Raw genomic sequence first — 6000 nt, forward strand, 5'->3', positions numbered from 1 at the left:
CATTAAAACAAGCAGAAGTACAAACCTCCTCCATTGCTTGCTGTATGGCTGCATGACTGATGAGCTATCAAACTCTGCCACAGAGGGGAAGTAGAGCATCAGAAATCCAGGGTGGTGCAAGCAACGACTCTAGTTCTGGGGTGGAATTCAAACCTTGTCAGTAAAACCTGAAATTCTCAACTTTTTTTCCTGCACCAGTGTTTTTTTTGTTATTATTTAGAGAAGGTAAATAGAATGTTTGCTTCTCTGTGCTTGTGGAGGGTTGAAGAGTGCTGTAAACCTTAACTTGCTTCAGTTTCTTTAGTGTTTGTTATGAGTGAGGGAAAATTACCTGGAAACAGGAGGCTTACATGTTGGTCCTCTTTTCAGATTGTAATGTTAAGGCTTGGATTCAGCAGAACTTCCCTAGCCTTCTGCTGAAGTGCCAGGTCTGTCACTTGAAATGAGGAAGAATGTTATGAAAGGTACTGATTAATTGCTAATCAGGTTTCTTCTCACTGAAATGGCTGAGGAGGAACACAGAACTTTACTGTCAGAATCACAACATGGCTTGGGTTGAAAAGGGATATTGAAGGTCATCCAGTTCCAACCCCTTGCCATAGGCAGGGACACCTCCCACCAGCCCAGGTTGCTCAGGACCTCATCCAACCTGGCCCTGAACACCTCCAGGAAGCATCTACAACCTCCCTGGGCAACCTGTTCCAGTGTCTGTCCACCCTTACTTAAAATAATTTCTCTATAATATCCAGTCTAAATCTGCCCTCCTGAAACAGAAGCATCATTAATATCTAAGGAGCAGTTATTGGTTTAAGTCATGCACACAAGCAGAGGTGACTGCATCATTGCATCATGTTTTGTGGAGTCAGACCTCTGGGCAAGTGTTTGCTGGAACAGTCATCTGGAGAGGTGAGCATGACCCAGACCAAGCCCCCTCAATGCAGAACACAGTTCAGAGAAATCCTTGAGATACCAGAACCTGAAAGTTCCAGTGGCTTGGGCCATGGGCAAAGGGGATGGAACAGCACTGGGAACTTGGTATGTGCAGGCTCCTTCCTTCTGCTTCCCAACGTTTGTGTGTGCACGCTTCAGGGACTGACAACCTCCTGGGATGCTCACAGCCTGGGAGGCTGCAAAGTGCTTGCATGGAGCTGCTTTGTCTTTTGCAAAGCAGAGACTACAAATATAGATGGCAAGAAGGGAGAAGAGCAAAGATAAAAACTGCCTGAGTTATTTCAAGCAGCCTCTGCTACGTAGAAGCTGGATTTGGAAAGCAGGTCCCGCTAATGCCATCAGCTCTCCTGACGCCACCGCATTGATGTTCTGATGAGTTTGGGCACATACGGACACGGAGAGCTGACAGCAGCCCTGCTGCCTCTGTAGGGAGCGTGGTGTGCTCTCAGATAAACACAACCAAATCAGTGCTGCAGCCCAAAGGAAATCTCACAAGAGAACTGTCCCCACTGAAGGGAGCGGGAGGGATGGTTTCTCACACAGATGTTAACGCGGCAGGACACTCTCCTCTGATTCAGGCCTGCTGCTGTGGGGGTTGCTGAGGGGCAGCAGCAAAAGCTGCCTTTGAAACTTCTGGGGTATGATTTGTTGTCTAGTGAAGGCTAATATGAAAAGCCTGAATGTTGATCTGGGTAAGGCATTAATTACTTTATGGCTTCTTTCTGGCTCACGAGTAGTTGTGGAGAGATTTAAGAGCCCAACGAGCAAGAAATCCAACTTGAAAGAAAGAAAGAGGAGGTAGAGTGCAGCATCTGCAAGAGTGAGCAGGCAGATGGACTGAACACAGCCCTCCAGCTTCCTGGGGCTCTGCCACCCATGGTCCTGGTTTGAGCTGGATGCTGCTCCCAGCCATGATACAGAACAGGGTCTGGTGGTAGAGCTGAGCACCTAGTGAGGATTGAGGCCTTCCATTTCAGCTGCAAGAAGCAGAATCTACTCCTGTAATCCTAGGAGCTAAAGAGTGATTTGTCACTGTGGGCATCTTAGCTGCTGACCTCAGGGACATGGTTAACCTTTTTTGCTCCCATTAACTGACTCCTTTTCCACACTTAGCCTTCAGAGAAGAATCATGGTAACCTTCTTGACAGGAGATATGCCCTGTTCAGTCAAAGAAGCTTGTGTTCATCTCATTTACTCTCCTGGAGAAGATGGATTAAGACAAGGAATCTCCATCCCAAAACTTCTTTTCCTTTGCTAGGACACAGAAGAAAGATCCTGAAAACACAATCATAGAATGGTTTGGGTTGGCAAGGATCCTTAAATGTCATCCAGTCAACCCCCTGCAGTCAGCAGGGACATCTTCAACTTGAGCAGGATGCTCAGAGCCCTGTTCAACCTGACCAGAGGCACACAAGAGTTTTAACACCAGAAGTGTTAGATACATTCATAGTGACTGTTTGTAACTTCATTAGAAGCCTAATTGCAGTAGTATATCACAGTATCACAGTATCACAGTAACTAAGGTTGGAAGAGACCCCAAGGATCATCAAGTCCAACCTGTTCCAACAGACCTCACAACTAGACCATGGCACCAAGTGCCACGTCCAATCTCCCCTTGAACACCTCCAGGGACGGCGACATACCAGAGGCATGGTCCACCTAGAAGTGGCTATTAGCTCCCTGCTTTGGAACCAGGCTCAAATGTGTCCAGTTCTGGGCTCCTCAGTTTAGGAAAGATGTTGAGTTGCTGGAAGGTGTCCAGAGAAGGGCAACAAAGTTGGGGAGGGGTTTGGAGCACAGCCCTGTGAGGAGAGGCTGAGGGAGCTGGGGTTGCTGAGCCTGGAGAAGAGGAGGCTCAGGGGAGACCTTCTTGCTGTCTACAACTACCTGAAGGGAGGTTGTAGCTAGGAGGGGGTTGGTCTCTTCACCCAGGCAACCAGCACCAGAACAAGAGGACACAGACTCAAGCTGCACTAGGGGAGGTTTAGGCTGGATGTTAGGAAGAAGTTCTTCATAGAGAGAGTTATTGGCCATTGGAATGTGCTGCCCAGGGAGGTGGTGGAGTCACCATCACTGGAGGTGTTTAGGAAGAGACTGGATGGGGTGCTCGATGCCATGGTTTAGCTGATTAGATGGTGTTGGGTGATAGGTTGGACTTGATGATCTCAAAGGTCTTTTCCAACCTGGTTAATTCTATTCTATTCTATTCTATGCTATGCTATGCTATGCTATGCTATGCTATGCTATTCTATTCTAATGATAGGACTTTGTATGTGTGTGTGAGGGTGGGCAGCTTCATGGCACAGGCAGGAACAGAAGTTTCCTTTGTATTTTCATTCCCTTTTTGTCATCATTTTCAAGATGCCATGAGTGCTCCCCGTGGATGACTTTCCCCTCTCCTCACTTTTCCTGGAGTCAGAGATATCTCACTGGGTTTGGAATTAACATTTTGTGTTTGGAAATAGCATTTTGGGTTTGGAATTAACATTTTTGGGGTTTGTGATGCCTTCCTCTTTCCTTGGTGCTTGATTGACCTCTCATCTTTTTTATTTCAATCAGGAAAGATTGCTCTGCTGATGCAATTGTCCACTCAGCTGGAGTGAGGCCAATCTCTCACCACTTCAGCTCTCCTTGATTGCTTCCTGCCCAAACTCTAACGCAGAAGTTTGCACAAGAATTTGAACAGTGATTAGAAAATGCCACAAACCTTTAGAAGGAGCAACTTGGGTTTGATTTGTATGCAGCAAATGGTGGCGGTGAAAACTATTTTAACAGAAGAATTCAGTCATAGCGTGGTAAAGATGTTTGTTTGGTTTGGTTTGGGGGGGTTGGGAGGAGTGGGGGTGGTGTTTGCTTTTATTCTAGGGTCTCAAACAGTTGCATTTCACTACTTTAGTTATATTGGTTTGATTTTTCTTCATGTCTCTGCCTAGGCAAGCTGCTAGCAGAGTCTTTCTGTAAAATAGAATCTAACCCAAGCTCTTTGGATTTGGAAACCCTGTGCACTTCCTCAAGTAAAACGACTACAAGGTCAGGATTTTTGGATACCTGTGTTTCCAGCAAGCAGCATGTATCAGTGTTCACTAAAGTGTTCCATGACAATGTTAAAGTGCAGAGGGTATTTATCCCTCTGTTCGACAGAAATGAGCCCTGAGCTCTATGGACAGCCAAGAGCTAAAATTCGTGCCCATCATCAGTCATGGGTGAGACAATAACCATATGTGAAACCTGGGAGCAAACATAGAGAATCATAGAATCACAGAGTCAGAATCATAGAGTGGTTTGGGTTTCAAGAGACCTTAAAGATCATCCAGACCCAGCTCCCCTGCCATGGGCAAGAGCACCTCCTACCAGCCTGTGTTGCTCAAGGCCCCATCCAACCTGACCTTGAACACTTCCAGGGAGAGGGCATCCTGGGCAACCCATTCCACTGTCTCAGCACCTTCACTGTAAAGAATTTCTTCCTAATATCTAATCCAACATCTCAGTGGGCACTGCCTAGCTTTATAAAATTACATGGTTCAGTGGTGGATTTGGCAGTCCTGGATTAATGGCTGAACTTGATGATCTTAAAGGTCTTTTCCAACCTAAATTATTCTATGAACATATTTGTTTTAACTCTTCTTACCTTCCTAATGATTCCAGTTCCAAGTAGGGAAAACTGTACTCCTGTGTGTCACTGATACAGAGCTTCTGTTTCTCTTCCTCACCACTGATTTCTAGCAGAACAGGTGCCAGAACCTCCAGATCTCAGCTGGATCTGTTCCTAGTCAAGGGTGACAAGAGTGCCTTGCAGCAGAGCAGTGCAGAAATGCCACACCATGTGGGACTGTAGGATCCCAGCTGGCAAACAAAGATCCTTGACATTTAGTCTACCTGCCAGAAATGTTATTATCTCTCTCCAAGTTAGATGCCTCAGAAAGGTGACTTCACCATTGGTACAAGTGGAAAGAATGGCTCTGGGGCTGGAAAAATAATGGTCCTTTGGAAGTATTTGTTTACTGAGCAGAAGTATTACTAATCAGTGTGAGTCTTGGGTTCAGCATCACCTTTGCCCAGAGGCTGGATTATTGCAGTGGTTTTGTACAGACAGCCAGCACCAGAACAAGGGGACACAGTCTCAAGCTGTGCCAGGGGAGGTTTAGACTGGAAGTGAGGAAAAAGTTCTTCACTGAGCGAGTCGTTCGTCATTGGGATGTGCTGCCCAGGGAGGTGGTGGAGTCACCGTCCCTGGAGGTGTTCAAGGGGAGATTGGACGTGGCACTTGGTGCCATGGTCTAGTCGTGAGGTCTGTTGGGACAGGTTGGGCTTGATGATCCTTGGGGTCTCTTACAACCTTAGTTATACTGTGATACTGTGATACATGTGTGTGTGTGTGTGTGCTTGGTGAAACCCTGGAACAGGCTGCCCAGGGGAGTGGTTGGGTCACTATCCCTGGAGGGATTGAAAAGCCCTGTAGCTGTGGTGCTGAGGGACATGCTTTAGTGGTGACCTGGCAGTGCTGGATTAATCATAGAAACAATAAGGTTGGAAAAGACCTCAGAGATCATCAAGTCCAACCTATTACCCAACACCTCATCACTAACTAAACCATGGCTTCAAGTGCCACATCCAATCCCTTTTTGAACACCTCCAGGGAATCAAAACCATTCTATGACTCTATGATTCTCGTCCATTCTCAAACAGGCTGATGAAGGCTAGCAGCAGAACAGCCTATGCCAAACTTCAGTTCCCACATGTAAAACATCACTTCAGGAATTTTAAATAGCAAAAGCAAAAGCAAACAAACCCCAGAAATCCTCCTCCTGAAAAAAAAAGCAACCACCACCCTTCTGGTCTTTATCAGATCAGATGCAATAACAGTGCCCAGTCCCAAATTAATCCTAACATGCAGTTAAACCAATGTCAAGTCACTTAAAAATCGAATTAAAGACAATGTGCATGAGTCAGAACATTATGATTATTATTAATAAAGGCATTTTATTAATTATTTTTGTTCCTCCCTTAGGCAGCAACAGGATTTGGGAAGTATTTTGAACAGAGAGTTGA

This window comes from Dryobates pubescens, chromosome 3, assembly GCF_014839835.1.
Source record: "Dryobates pubescens isolate bDryPub1 chromosome 3, bDryPub1.pri, whole genome shotgun sequence".
In the NCBI taxonomy this organism is placed as follows: Eukaryota; Metazoa; Chordata; class Aves; order Piciformes; family Picidae; genus Dryobates; species Dryobates pubescens.